The 16,213-nt window shown below is 44.2% G+C and overlaps 1 protein-coding gene and 1 pseudogene across 9 annotated transcripts in view; both read left to right on the top strand.

Moving 5' to 3' along the window:
- Window positions 1-16,213, top strand: part of Bach2 (BTB domain and CNC homolog 2) — a 353,635-nt gene that overhangs the window by 311,286 nt on the left and 26,136 nt on the right. The gene's annotated exons all lie outside the window — the stretch shown is intronic.
- On the top strand, window positions 1,638-2,499 carry LOC127680609 (protein ILRUN-like; annotated as a pseudogene).

A 16,213-nucleotide genomic window follows, 5' to 3' on the forward strand; every position in this document is an offset into this window, starting at 1 on the left:
GCACGGTTTACCTGATCCACAGGAAACCAGAAACAAAATCTTTTCTTCATATTTGCAGTGTAGCCTGACTAAGTGAGGAGTGAGGCTGCCTGGCTTCCTTTCTAAGGAATGAAATGCTTCCCAGAAAAGGGGAGCGGGAAAGGCATTGCCCAGAAAAAGCACTTGATACTACATTTTTTAAAATGTCTCCCTGAGGACATATAGAACCATGTATGAGTGTGCTGGTCTATTAATAGCGCTAGTTGCCTCATTATCCAGTCCAGTGCAGTAATAACCCTCTGATAGGCTATTCCTAACATGCCCCAGATGAAGTCTTGTAATAGCGGCCTGTGTCATGGGGAGGAGCGGACTATACGCCTTTTCCACCAAAATCTAGAATGCGAACGCTCTTCAGAGCCTGGCCACGTTGTGCTTTCTTTCAGGCGCACAGGCCTGGGACAGGACACAGGGCTTTCCCCGGTGATCGAGGGACAGCAGTATAGCCCATTCTCTTCATGAGGAAAGCCAGGACTTGACTGGTCTTCGAAGGTTGACCCTGTGCCCTTCTTTCTTGCGTACATGGCTTCTTAGGCACTTCATAATCTTTCCCGTTCACCGTGTGTTGCTTTCCAAAATATCTTGCCTGCTAACCACGCCATCTTTCCTACTTTACTATAAAAAAGACTGCTTTTTCGTGCTGACCTAGAATGGCTTGCCCAAGTTTTCCAACTTAGCAGACTGCGAACAATCCAGTTCAGTTGACAGAGGTCACTCTCCACACTTTCGCTGTCCCGCGAGCTCGCAGGCCTGGTACCCCTCTGACCTGCGGCTCCGACGGAGTGTGTCCTCTCTGAGCACATGTCTTCTCTGCTCTGCGACTTCTGTGTGCAGTGCCAGGCTTTTCCAAGGTGGCATATCCTTTGTGTTCTGTTGCCTCTTTCAAAACAGAAGGATACTCATTCCGGGTGTTTACCAAAGGGCTGTTCCTAGAAAGCCATGAGGCCGTTCTCTTGTATTTACTGAGGTCAGGATCACTGCGTGTGCAGAGTGGTGACTGAGTTGTATTAGTTTTGTGCTCTCTCATTGCACAGTCTGCTTCCATTTCAGCTTAATGTGTTAGACGACACACACGCTCTTTCTCTCGTCTGTTGCACCAGGAACTTTAACAATGGATGGGTTAGCAATTCTACACCTGTGTCATGTGCCACTTGTACATTTTAAGTTTCTCCACGATAGAATTTTTTTTTTTGCTTCTGTCAAGTTTACGTTATGACCCAGTGTAATAAATGTTCAAGTGATATTCTGTGCTGTTTAATTAGTAACATCTCATTTATTACCTAATTTATTCAGAATACATGCACAAAAATACGAAGTGAGCATTTCTTTATAATATGATGCTTTCCTGTCATTTAACCTTTGTCCAGTAGAGTAGTATTTGGTTCAATGTGAAAATGTGGGTGGCACACAGCGGCCTGTGCAGCTCCTGAGGCGGTGAGAGGCCTGGGCCCTGCCTTGGAGCAGGGCGGGCGGTGCCGGCCAGCTCTGAGCTGCCCTTCCTGGGCCCGTGGGCCCGGACCCAGGCCCAGGAGCAATGGCTGCCCATGGAAAAACAGGTCCGGGCGGTAGAAGCTGTGTGTCTGGGCCGCTCCAGCCCCACCATGGAGGGCACGGACGTGGGCCTGGATCCCCAGCCCATGCAGTTCAGCTGCCTGGGCACCGCAGACAGGGATGTGCTCGCCTTCCACTCCAGCGGCCACTCACTCGGCTTCCAGCTCAACCCGGCCAGCTGCTCCTTCTTCCTGGACGTGATCAACTGGAACTTACAAGCCGCAATTGGGGCCTGTTATGACTTCAAGAGCCCAAACATCAATGTCCTTTGTTGAAGAAGTCACCATAGGAGAAGGGGAGTTAATAGTCCCTGATACCCAGTTCATAAAAACATGATGGATCCAGAGTTCTGGCGCAGAAGTCTGGCCTCCAGGGGTTTGTCTTAAATATGTCAGGGGAGACCAGTTTGGGCATGTGAACATGGTGATGGTGGGATCACTAGAACCCCAAGAGATTGCAGACATCAGCACCCAGAGGTGCAGCCCCAGCAGAGCAGGCATATACCAGGGACAGTGGTGGATGTGCACCGCGACCGGACTCTACTATGGAAATGTCATCTGAGTGACTCTCAGTGTGGAGGTGGGTGGACTTTTAGGAGTAATGCAGCAGCTGTCATCTTTTGAAATGGAATTCAACACACAGCCACATCGCAAGGTAGAAGGAAACTTCAACCCATTTGCCTCTCCCCAAAAGAACCAACAGTCAGATGAAAGCAACCTAACAGACCCTGGGGGTTCCGAGTCCACTAGATCAGAAAAAATACATGGGATCCTGTTCCTGCCCAAACCAAGCAGGATCAGGACAGACTGTCACAGAACTCTGTACATCTGTCCCCCAGCAGTCACACAAACAACTTATCAGTAGTGACTTACAGTCAGGCTCCATGGGCCTTACCCCTTCGGCCACTCTTAAGCAGTGTCAGCAAGAAGAAAAACTAACAAAAGATGGAAGGCCTGACTTTGGGGGGAGAGGGCAAGGGGTCTGGATTGCAGACCACATTGCTCAGACCCCTGGCTCAGAACCCCCACCTACCCCCAATCATGGAAAAGACTAGTTTAGAGTGAACTCAGTATGCACTCCTGAACTGCAGGAGTGGTGTTGAGGTGATGAATTGTTAGGTCACTTGAGAAGGGGAAGAAATTTAAATGGGGGGAAATAAGTCATCCTTTAAACAAATATTATTTTACCTACAGAAAAAAAAAAGAAAAGAAAATGTGACCTCTTGGTCATGTGCACTGTTACCATCTTCTAAAATTTACAGAATCATCTTCACCGTGCATATTTTTAACAGGCTTTTATTATAGACCATGCAAGAGGCACATGAAAACTTTAGGTTGAAGAACTCATTACCTAGAGATATTGTGGAATATTCAGATGATAGGAAAGAATACTGGAAAACAGCGCTGCTAGTGTCTTTTGTCCAGGTCAAAAGAAAGGAAGGCACTGGTTGGATTGGCACTTCCTTCCTTTATGGAGATTTCCCCTGGTTCCTCCATTCTCTGCTGATGGGCGCCCCATTCCGACCTCCACAGTTTCCATAGGCACCGTTGTCGTAGGACTATTGGAGAAGTGAGGTCCAGGGTGTACCTAAGCAGTGATTCAGCTTCAGTAAATGCTAGACGTCAACAGCAGGGCTGAGCATTAGGGAAGACAACTAGAAACACCAAAATGATGAGATTGGGGGGGGGGGGGGTTGGAAGTTGTAGAAAGAAAGTAGCCCGATTCTCAGGCAGACTGTGTCAGGAGCATCCACTCAGGATTCTCCAGCCTTCCTCTGACATGCCAGAGAGACCATGGAGGTACAGGGAGAGAGCAGACGAGGCAGCAGCAGGACGGAGCGGAGCACGCATGAGCAGGGAGCCCGCCATGGCTTCTGATTTGGCTTACGTTTTCCCTACAGTGGTGACCCAGCCTAGAAATTGTTAAGCCCTAGTCTTCCACACTGATTACAGAATGAAATAACAATGCTGTCCAGACAGCTTAGTTGACGTTTTCAAAGCTGTGCCACACTGAAAGACTGCTGCTTTTAAAATGTATTGAATGAGCCCTGAGGCTCCTGCCGTCCATGAACCAGATGCTTACTGCAGAGTAGTGCATACCGGCCAGCTTGGCTTTCTTTGTGGTTCCTTAGGTCCCTGATTTTCACCTTCAGTTACTACAGTTCCATTAAAATGCTGGAACGCCCCTGAGTTCAGTGGGAACCTCATTCTGCATCTTTGACAACATGTTCAGAAATGGTTTGAATCACACCTGGTATTCTTGAGGTTTGGCATTTCCCAAAATAAAAAATAAAAAAAAAAAAAAAAAACAAGAGTTCATTTTCAGGATATTTGGATATCCTTATTTAAAGTTGGGGTTTTTTTTTAATAAAGGTATTTTCCCAGTTGGGAGTTATGAGTAAAGAGCTCTTGCATAATAGTTCCCAGTATGTCCAAAATAGATGGCCCCAGAACAACCTCCCAGGTATATTCTGGATGCACCTGTAGTCATTTCCCCTTCTCAGCATCTCTGAAGATACTGTGAAACACAACCCCACAGAAACTGGATGTGACCAACTACAGTCATTGTTGGAAATGTCTGCCTCTCATGCCTCAGCTCTGCTGCTACCAGAGATGACACAGTTGACCAAAAAACAGGGCCCTGTCTTTATGCCCCAGCAACCTGAAGTCCTGGAGTCGCTACACTTTTCAGTAAAGACTCATCCCAGTCCCTGCTATTGGAATTTGCAAGCTTATGGTCCTGGCATCCCAGAACCCCCACTCTGTTCTCATACACAAAAAGCATAGAGCTCAGTTAGGCAGAAAGGGAGAGGGGAGGCTGGGTGGCAGCCCTGACCTGTGTTCTGATCCAAACATGTGGCTGTTGGGTCATCAGAACTTCTCTAACCCAGCAAAGTTTTATCCTCTGTCTGCCTGGTCTTTGACTTTAGGACAACCATTGATCAGTTCACATGTGACTCTATATAAGTCCTCTAGGAACACAGATGGTGCCTGCACCAGTGTCAACTGCCCTCCATCGACACAGACTGTGGTGGAAACAGAGAACAGAAATCAACCCCTTTGGAGAGAAAAATAATAATTTTTATATATGATTTTATACCAACTTGTTGTACAGCTTTGTTGTAATCAAGTAATGCAATCAGCTTGCCTCTCCTACTTTTATGGTGGTCAGGAAAGGACTTAAGAGAAGGAAAACAGACAGCTGAAGGCTACAGTCACTGCTATAGAAGCCCAGCTAGGATTCCCGCCATGTCTTTGTTCTTCCTGCAAGCCCCAGCTTGCATTGCAAAGGCAAGGGCTCTGCTTGTCCCTCGTACTTCCGGGCAGATTTTCTGCATTCCCTCTTCCTGTCCACAGTTCAGTCCTGTTTTGCAAACAAGGGGAGGAACTGGAAGATGAGTGAGTGGCTTAGGGAAGCCTTCCCCATTTGACTAGCCGTCCCTCCTTGGTGCACTAGGCCCTTGTGGCTAATTGGAAGAAGGTTGACATACATACTCTATTGCTTCCAGAGGTCAAGAAGGAAAAATAACACTTTTCATAAGAAGCATGTGATATGCCAAATTTTTTAGATTTATTTCACATGGAAAATATGACTTCAGTTCTCTCAGCAATCTAGGCAGGACATGTGACTTCAAATATGTGATGGACAAACATGAGAGAAGGATTCAGGCTCCCTGCCACAGTAGCCCAGGCTAGAGCTAGCTCCGTTCAATTCAGCCCATCGTTACTGAGAACCTGTAATGAGTGCTTTACATTGAAAATTGTGGGGAATAAGGGAGACAAGTGTCCTGCTACACTCATAGCTCCAATGATGACAGAAGCCACGAGCTTGTCGTTGGTAGAGACAGACAGGGAATGGCCAGGGCAACCCAGGAAGGAGGAAAGACGGCAGTATTCCTATTCTCTATCTATGCATAAAGTAGAAGAAAAAAATTTAAGTTATGTGTTTTGATGTATGCATGTATGTAGGCATGAGTGCCTACAGAGACCATGCATGTGTACATGTGTACGAGTGACTACAGAGACCAGAAGAGGGTACGAAGTCCCTTGGAGCTGAAGTCTGGGTACTAGGAATTGAGCTCACATTCTCTGTAAGAGCAGCAAGAACTCAATCTCTGGGCCATCTCACCAGCTACAACAAGACTAGCTTTTACATTTTGAGTTTTAGCTTACTAACATGGTCATAAATAAAATTGCTTAAGTAACCTAAATAACCTAGTGAAGAAATGGCATCACACTGAAATGTGTGTTCCAATAAAAAAAAAAAATGGGACAGGGGGTATAATTGTAGCAGCTTTGTGCATTTGAGGGTCAAGTCCAGAAACCTGAGGACAGGGGCCACTGGGGAGTATGAAGAGATAAGGCACAGAGGAACACCATGTAGTTCATAATGGGTCACATGGTTGGGCTGATTGTGGGTGTCAGGCTCCCGTCCCCATTTACAAAACTAAATGAAAAGCGAGGTCTGCTCCTGAATGTCTCCTGTATGAACACTGGAGAACATGGTCATTGGCCCGTGCTGTGGCGTGTGGAAGGGCTCACTGTATGTGCCTCATCGATCCACCCTTTCATGTCAGTGGACATTTGAGCTGCTTCCACCTCTTGGCTTTTGCAGCTAGTGTCACTGCGACGTGCGGGTTCAGGTTCCATTTAAGGCTGGGGTTTGGCTCTTCTGGACGCTTACCCAGAAGAGTGACTCCCGACTCACAGAGCAGCTCTCCTTATTTCCCTCTTTATAAGAGTTTTCCTGTCATTTTCCTTCTTAGTTCAATTTATAATCGACCTTTACAAGAATTCAGTTTCTTCACATTTTGTCAGCACCTGTTACTATCATGAATAGCCATTCTAATGGGTTAATACTTCATACAGTTTTGATTTGCATCTTTCTAATAGTTAGTAATGAGCGTTTTTCATGTTTGTTGGGTATTTGTCTTATCTTTAAAGGAGTGCTAATTTGAAGTCTTTATTTAAGTCAGATTACTGAGCGATGTTGTTGTTGTTATTGTTGTTGTTGTCTTCTAGGAATTCTTTCGTAGAATGAACAACCCCTTCTCAAGCAAGTGATTTTCATAAATTCCCCCACTCCTTACGTCAACTTGCACTTGTCAGCTGTGTGTTGATGGACAGGGTTATTAAGGCAGTCTCTCTTGAATAGTTAACTTTCCTTCCTCCGCTTTGATGTCATTTCCAAGAAATCCTTACCAAACCCGGTGTCCCGAAGGATCCCTTACATTTTTAAGTTTTAGTTTAGGATTCAAGACATTTTGAAAGTGTTTTTTGAAGAACATAATGGTATTATACATATATACCAATTCTGGGGGCCTCGGAACACCCACAGCAAAGTTCAGACAAATACCTGTTTCTATTAATAATTGCTGGTGATTATGCCGGCAATTCTGTAGTGATGAGAGTAACAAAGAGCCCAAAATTAACTTCTCATATGTGTTAAGAAAAGTAACCATTAGACCAGAAATTAAGGGAAGGATAAGGCCTAGAAACCTGTGGACAATAATAAAGCACCTACACCCCCAATCTAGATGAATTAAATACCAAACTACAGAAAGTAACTAGATACAGCTGTCTTACAGCGTCATTGTCAAACTCTTTGAGGAATTATAGAGCCTAGAATATCACCCGAAAACTTGAAATCAGAAATTGTGTTAGTTTTTTAAGGGTGGGGTGAATCTTCAAAAACCTAAAGAACTGTTTCTGTAATAGGAATACTCTGGACTATCTAGACGAGTGTATCATATATTCTTAGGTCAGAATTTTTGTCGTGCGAGGTTAAGATGAGTGAGTGGCTGGGCAGTGACTGGAAAGCACAGGACTGAGAGATGTTAACTGTGGGGAACAAATCTTCACCCTCATTCCTCAAAAATCTGATCGACAGTGGTCTACACCCTACAGCAGATGATGGCGGCCCTGGCTCAGGCCAAGGTTCCTGATAAGAAGTGATGGAGGAGGAGAAGACTCAGAGCTGGTTCAGTTTCAGAGGTGGAGTTTCTGACCGAATGTGAAGGACTCTAGTGAGGGTCTCTGCCCATCATTACTGGGGCTACTCAACACGTTTAGTATAATCTGAGCAATGATTGACAGTTTGACATGATTAGAGGCATTAATAGGGTAAAAACAGGTCTTGAGTCCAGAAAGTTCTGGTCTAGAGAGATCAGTGGGTTTCTGAGTGGAGAGAGGGTCAGTCAGCATGGAAATGGGGTAAATTTTTTTTTAAAAATATCTTTTAAAAAATAGATCTTTGGGGGTGGTTTTTCAAATGAAACCATAAACCCTGGTGCACGTTTTACTACTTCTCTCCCTGGTGAGTGGGAGCTTCTCGCTTTCATTTTACACTGCAAAGTGTAAAATGCTACTATTTTATTTCTATTTTAGGCTCTGTACTTATACTGAAATTGCATTCTAAAAATTGTTCCATGAACTCCCTTGCATAATCGTTCAGAAGGGAGAGCTTCTATTTTCATTGTATGCTGTTAGGGTAAATATGAATATATTTATATCTGATATAACTTCTGCCCGCCACTTACTTGGGGAAATGTAACTGTCTTTACCTGAAAGAGAAAAGAGCAAGGGCCTCACATGAGGGGTGAGATGAGGCATAGAGTTGTCCAGTTGATGTGGAGGCTCCTCTGCCCAAGATGTTGCCGGTTGTCAGGAAAGATGGCAACACATGCTTGCTTCTCTAGCCACGAAACACGCAAAGGAGTACAGAAAGGGATAAACCTGTGATGAAACCCTGTGATGGTTCTGAGCCAGCCAATACTGACAGACGTGAAGCTCCCTCTGCACACCAGCTTTCCCAGGCTGCCTTTCTAACCTGGAGCAAAGCACTGGTTACCGCTCTTCCAACACGCCAGAATATTCTTTGACATTGTCTTACTTTTCCTGCTGCTGTGGTATAGTGCCCTGACAAAGGTAGCTCAAAATGGAGGAAAGGTTTGATTGATTAGATGCACAGTTCAAAGGTACAGTCCATAATGGCAGGGAGGTCCTGGTAGGCAGAGCCCGAGGGTGCAGCTGGTCATGTTGGATGTCAGTAAAGAAGCATGGAGAGAGGGGAATGCTTGCACTGAGTTCACTTTCCCTTTTTATGCATTTCTGGGCACCCAGCTTATGGAATGATATTCCCACATTTAGCATGGGTCACAACCTAATATAATTCTTCAGAGGCATGCCCAGATCCTTGTTTCTTTGGTAATTTTAGATTCTATCAAGTTAGTTATAACAAAGATCTTCAAGATTCTAAAGTCTGATGTTGAGCTGAACCTGTTGGTTTTGAATGGGCTCTCCAGGAGAGAAGAAGGCATCTTAACTGTGTTCCCATAGATAAACCACCCATCCAGCATCCAAGCACACCTATTAAACCCAGTGGGTCCCAGAGACCTAGACATGAAAAGGGGCTCACTGGGAAGAGGAAGGAGTTTAGTTAAGAGGAGAATAAGAAAGGGGAATGAGGGTGGATTTGATCAAAACATATACATGCTTGAAATTGTCAAACAGCAATTCTGTAAAGAAATTAAGAGTTTCGTTGGGCAAGAGAAGAGCATAAAATAACAGTTATCTCTAGTCTCGGAGATTAGTCCAGGATCTGGATCATACAAAGAACAATAAAACGAAGTATGAAATTCAACCTTGTTCATACCCAAGAGGTACCACATCTTGTTGGCCAAACATCTTTAAGTAGACCTAAATACAACTGAATGCTGTGGAATATATAAGAAAACTTAAAATAACGTGTTTCCACAGTAAATAGGATTTCTATTCCATCTCACTTCATAGTTTAAAAAAAAAAGAAAGAAATAGGAAAAGAGTGTGGAAATTGAACTCTACAGTTTGAAGGCTTGAATTACACCATGTGACCTTAATAGCAAGGAGAATTTAATAGTCATGTGACTTTAGTAAGTCCCTGCTGGCCTCAGTCTTCTTGCCAGAAAAAAAAATGGATGATTAAGTCAGGAAAATTGAAAACAATAACAAGGTTTTTTCTTTAAACCGAAGGTCTAAAAAAGAGGGAATTGTTTGCACAGGTGTTGGGAAATAAGAATAAAATAGGAGAGATTTTTAATCCAGTTACTAATGACTTCAGAAAGGATCTGCCAGTCCTATATCTAGAGGAAAAGAAAGGGACCCATGAGCAGAGATGGGGGACTCAGGATAAACCTGAGGGAAGGAGAGAATGGGAAACAAGGAACCATGCTTCCCTCATGCTCCCTTAGTGCAGAATCCAGAAGTCAGCCAGTAAAGAACATTTAATGAATTTATAAGCACCCAGCCTTGTCACCATAAAGGTTAAAGTTACTTTTAGTGGACTTCTGGACCAGTCGTTTCTGAGTTCTTGGCTTTTTAATCAGAAGTGAAATAAAGGTCCACACAAGTTACAGAAGTAGCAAGGTAAGTGCAAAAGAACAGATCAGATGGGGTGTCCAGAGTGACAGCGGGGCTGAGGAGATGGCTCAGTGATTACAAGTACCGACTTCGCTTCCAGAGACCTGGGTTACATTCCCAGCACCCACAGTGTAGCTTATATCTGTTTTTAACTTTCCCTTCCCATAATGTACAATTATGCTTGGACATAGATTGGAAAGAGGAGCATCTCCCTAAAAATTCACTTAAAAGATGCTGCATGCCTTATTGCCCATTTACCCCAAACCAGTTCGGACAAGAACAGCCCCCTCCCTACCTTCATACTTGGGTTTACCTGGACGTGTAGTATCCTCCTAACACTCAGGAGATGGGGACAGGAAGATCAGGTCGTTCTTAGCTACGTAGCATGTTTGAGACCAGCCCGGGATATATGAAGCCTTGTCTTACAATTGAAATAGTTTAGGCCATTCTTAGTAGCATACACCTGTAGTCCCAGCTACTTGTAGGGAGGCTAAGACAAAGGGATCACTTGAGTCCAGGAATGTGAGGCCAACTCAGGAAGCCAGGCTTAGGGTTGGACCAATAGCTAAAAGCTTACATCCTGATTGTAAGCAGAGAAAGACTGGGCCTACCAGGAGTGTTTGAAACCTTAAAGGTTGTCCCCAAGCGACATACTTCTAAAATACACCACACCTCCTAATCCTTCCCATAACAGTTCCACCAGCTAGGGACCAAGCATTCAAATATATGAGACTATGGAGGCTGTTCTCCATACTACCATACTCTGCTCCCCGGCCTCCATAGTTTTGTGGCCATATGAAGATGCAAATGCATTTAATCCAACTCCAAAAGTGTCTGTTGTCTTCCAAGGATCAATACTCTTTTAAAGTCTATTGTCTCTTCCGAGACTCAAGGCAATACCTTACCTGTAATATCTTGTTCAAAAAGCAACTTACATACTTCCAACATAGAGAGGAGCAAGATACACATTACCATTCCAAAAGTGAGTAATGGGGCATAGTGAGGAAACTCTGGACCAAAGCCAGACCAAAACACAGCAAGATAAACTCCAAATCCTGTAACTTCATGTCTGTTGTCAAAAAGCTTTTCTGGCTTTTCAGATCCCCCACTGCTCCGAGCTTTGCTGACTGCAACACAGTTCGCTCTCTTAGGCTGATTGCATACACTGTCATCAGCTCTCCTGGCAGGTATCCCATGGCTCCCAAATCTCCAGCATCACCAACACAACCCAGGCATCACCTTTACAGTTTAGTTTCATGCAATGGCCTCTCCAGGCCTCTAGGCACGGTCTCCCCTGACACACACACCTGACCTCAGTGGCTTTCCTTAATATCTAAGGAAGATTCCACAGCTTCTTTATCCTGTATCCTTCATGACTCTAAATCCAGAACCACATAAACAATGCTACCAAGTTCAGCTGCCTGCTTGGGCTGGAATCTGGCCCGTTTTTGCATTGTATTTGCATAAGATTCCTCTTAGAGTTTCCTTTTAGATGGAGGAAATCCCTTGGGCTTTTCCTTTCAGGGCTTGCAGGATTAGCTGGGTTTGGGGGTGGGGTCTCACCACTCCATTTATTACACTTAGCATTAGGCTTTAAGTTCCTCATCTCTTTGAGCACAAGACATGGCTCCAACGTTACACTCACTCCCTTGTGTTCTTTTTCTTCTCAAACTGTGTGTTTTGAAATTTTGCCCTGCTTGCTCTTTTTCCTTATAGATCTGCGTAAGGGTGATCACTAGTAACCATGTGGCACAATCATAAGTTGTGTTGAAATCTCCTCCGCCAACACCATTAATCCAAAACTTTTTTTTAACAGATCTAGCCTCAAGTTTATTTGTAAAAACAGCATAGGACACTGGTCATCTGCAGATAATGTGTGGGTAGGTGTGTCACAGCAGTCCATCTGTCTTCACAGGGGCCTGGGTACCTTTGGGAGCCTGAGCTGGAGTTTTGGCCTCTGCCTTGGTTTAAGCCTTGGGCTTTGGTTGGCAGAGACTATGCCCCTTGGCCATGTAGCTTCGAATCCACTTCCCAAGCTTGGGGTAGTCAATGAAAGCCAGGCAGCTGAGTTTGTGTCTGGCCTGCATCTTCTTCAGGCCCTTCTTCTTGTGCTTCTTGACAAACCGCATGTTCCTCAGGAACTTGGGGTCAACCCCCTTAAGAGATTCGTATCTTTGTGACTAGGGTTTCTTGATGCCATTTCTGTGCCATTTGCAGGACTGGGGGTGTGTGATGTAGTTCTTGGACTTGGCCATGTCTGCACGGTAACCTGCAACTCCCACAGTGCCTAGGTCGGGAAGAGAATCCGAAACTCTTATAATTAGCCTTAGGTAGATTCTTGGGACAAAGGACAAAAGGTAGCCACATTCTTTATCAAAATGCCACAAGAATAGTCTCTGGCAAGGTTGCTAATATTGACTCCGCCATATTGCTCTCAGCATTACTGTCTTCCAAGCTGCTGTGAGGATGGTCCATTAAGCCCCACTCACAGCATTTAAATGTTTTTCTAGCCCAATGCTTACACAGAGTCTTACACATTCCGCCAAACAGCATCACCAGGCTTGTCCCATCAATACCCCAGTCCCTGGTAGCAGTTCTGTCTTAGTTATTCTTCTATTGTTGTGAAGAGACACAATGACTAAAGCAACTTAATTTTTTAAAGGCATTTAAGGCTTTGCTCACAGTTTCCATGACTGTCATGGCAGGAGGCATGACAGCAGGAGGCAGGCATGATGCTATCTATGGCAGTAGCTGATAGTTTGCATCCTGATCCTCAAGTTAGAAGCAGAACGGGAAAAGGGAGAGAGGGAGAGAAAGAGAAGGCCTGGTGTGGCCTTTTAAAACCTAAATGCCACCCCCCAGTGACACACCTCCTCCAACAAGGCCAGACCTAGTAATCCTTTTGAAAATAGTTCTGCCGGTTAGGGACCAAGCATTCAAATATGTGAGTCTACGGGAGCTGTTTTCATTCAAGCCACTGCACTTTGTCTAAATTATACTAAAATGATCAGAAGGTCGATTGCCTTAATAAATTCATCCTAGTAGCAAGGTTAATTAGTTAATTAGTCTAACACATACAACCTCCGTGTTTTGTACTTGTATAGCATAATGTGTTGAGAAAATGGAACAAGTATTATCAACAGAAAATTAAGATTAGGTGTGACAAATGACAGCAAATGTTGGTGAGGCCATAGATGTGAAATTGGTGCGCTACCATGGAAACCAACATGAACACATCTGAAAACCCTGAAAAAAAATAGAACTGCCATATGACCCAGCTGAACCACTCTTGGAATATTCCTTAAAGAAACTGTGTCCTGTCATTCATCCCTACCACATCCATGTTTGTTGCTGCATGGGTCACAATAGCCATGAAGTGGAACCAGCCAAGATGCCCACCAACAGATGAATGGATAAAGAGGTGGTATAGATAAACAATGGAATGTTATGCAGCCATTAGAAATAAGATTTACAGGAAAATAGAACTGGAAATTGTTATACTAAGTGAGGGAACACAGATTTAGAAATGCAAACGCCACATGCTATCTCATATGCTAATTCTTTAATTGTGTGTGTGTGTGTATATGTGTGTGTGTGTGTGTGTGTAGATGAGATCATGAAACACATGTGACAAACACATGTGACATGTAGAAGAAAGGGTACAACAGGAGGGGGGAACAGGAGTGGAAGAAGAGATTGAGAAAGACAAAAAGAGTCCTGTGTGGTGGTGAATGCCTTTAATCCCAGCACTCCGCAGATCCAGGCAGGCAGGTGTCTATGAATTCAAGGCCAGCCTGTTCTACAAAGTGTGTTCCAGGACAGCCAAGGTTAACAAAGTAACCCTGTCTAGAAAAAAAAAGAGCAGAGCAAGCAAGCAAGAAAACAGACAAACAGACAGACAGACAGACATATGAGCTAGAGAGATGGCTCAATAGATAAGAGTCCTGGATGCTCTTCCAGAAGATTCAAATCTGATTCCTAGCACCTGTGCGGGCCCCACATTCCTGCGGATCAAATGCCCTCTTCTGGCCTCCATGGGCATTACAGGTGAGTGGGGCACAGACTTACATGCAGGCAAAACACCCATATACACCAAAGAAAGAAAGTTTTAAAGAAGAAAGACAATAAATGAAAGTATGACAGCTAAGCCCATTACTTTGGCAACTATTGTTTTAATAAAATAAGAAAACTATATTGTTATTTGTGGGAAAATTAGTATTGATACATTATTTCTTTGTTTTGTGGCACCAGAGGTGCTTATACATAGTAAGCAAATGCTCTGTTCCTAAGCTGCGCCTCAGCCCTAAATGAACAGTCTTGAGAGGAATTTAGTCTGTTTTTTAACTAATGGAAAATCATTAAGACTACACTTCACTTTTCATGAATTTCTAGAGAGTTTTTTTTAATGTATATACTTCTTTTACGTTTTTGTATGGTCTAGTTAGTTTTAGTTGAGTAAGTAGGTATGAGGGACAAAAAAGACAAGACAGACATTAGCAGTGAACAACCCAGACCACAAAGATAGCAGCTGTGTCTAGGATAAGACAGCCTTTGTCTTACAGAAGAGAGAGTTGTGCTGTGGAGACGGAAAGTGAGCAGTCACTAGTGTTGCTTTACTTGACAAGTGTTCTGCTAGGGAAGTACCTCCCACAGGAGTGGTCAGCAGCCTGAGTCTAAGAAGTCCAGAAGCACATCCACGTCACCTTCATCTTCCCAGTTCCTGCACTGGCAAAGTTCCCTCGATGCCTCTGGAGAAACAGGATTCCGTGCTTTCAAGGCTGTAGTTAGGAGACATTGAGGGCTTGTCACCTCACGCCTCCCACTCCATCTCATCAGCCTTCCAGCTCCCTGCCACAGCCGTGTATATATGCTGCGAAACTCAACAAGGAAGCCTCAACTGCACAGCTTAAGTAGAAAAGGATTTACTAGTCCCATAAAAATTCCCAACCCCCATTAAAAAATTTTAGTGTGAGTGTGTGTGTGTGTGTGTGTGTGTGTGTGTGTGTGTGTGTGTACGTTCTGTGTATGCCCTGATGCCTGTGAAATCCAGAAAAGGATGTCAGATCTCTTAGAACTGGAGTCTCAAACAGGTGTGAGTTCCTAATGTGGGTTCCCAGAACTCTTCTTCAAGAAGAGTGCTCTTAACCACTAAGCCATCTCTCCAGTCCTTCAATCCCTGATTTAAAGATATAATATTCATATTTGATGACTTTACACTGTATTCAGTGTATTTTGATCATTTCATTCATCCTTCTTCCACGACCTTTCCTGACTTCATGTCCTTTTCTATATTTGTTTTCACTAAGCCACTGAGTCCAGTCAGTGCTGCCCAAGTCCAGTGGGTGTGGAGCCCACCCACATCCCATAGATATGGAGCATGAGAAGCATACAAATGCCCACATCTCTAAAAAAAAGGGACTCCCCTTTCCCCAGCAGAGGTCAGTTACCAATGACTCCCCCACATGGGTGGGGCCTCATGACCCTCTCCCCCATCCACACTACAATTATTGACCTGCTTAATCTCCTGTGGGTCTTGTGTAAATCCAGCTGCTGTGAGTTCTTGAGTGCAGTGGTCATCTCATGACCAGAAGACAGCATTTTATAGGATTCCTCCCCATTTTTGCCCCCTCTTCCATGATGCTCACAGAGCCTTGGGATGCAGTGATATGAATATCTCGTTGAGGACTGAGGACTCATATTTACAACCAGTTATGAATCTTTACTTTGCTGCTCATCGATCAAAGATACTTCTCTGACCATAAACATTTAGAAGGAAGTCTGATAATATGCCCACTTAGTAAAACAACAGTAGCAGGCTACACACACACACACACACATATCACCTCCTCAACAATGGCTTACAGTACCAGACATGAAAAATTATCTCCTGTGGAACACACCTTAAATACAATCAGCAAACAGTTGACTATCCCCATAAAAATCACGGGGCCCCGTTTGTATATGTGTTTAAGGCTAACTGTGTTGCTTATCATTTGCCCCACACAGCAGCAAGATGGGTTCCTTTGGAGGTAATGAGTTCACCATCCCTCAAATTGCATCAACCCTGTGCTCTGCTAGTTGAGTCTTTATTAGCCCATCTTCGCTTTGTTAACTGCATAGAAATGGTGAGGCAGAAGACCAAGGAATAAAGGGTGAAGGGTCAGTATTCTAATGTGTCATTGTCAGTGTGTTGGCTCATGTCACTGTGAGTTTAGTGGCCTGATTTCACT

Source organism: Apodemus sylvaticus, chromosome 3 (assembly GCF_947179515.1).
Source record: "Apodemus sylvaticus chromosome 3, mApoSyl1.1, whole genome shotgun sequence".
NCBI classification, from domain to species: Eukaryota; Metazoa; Chordata; class Mammalia; order Rodentia; family Muridae; genus Apodemus; species Apodemus sylvaticus.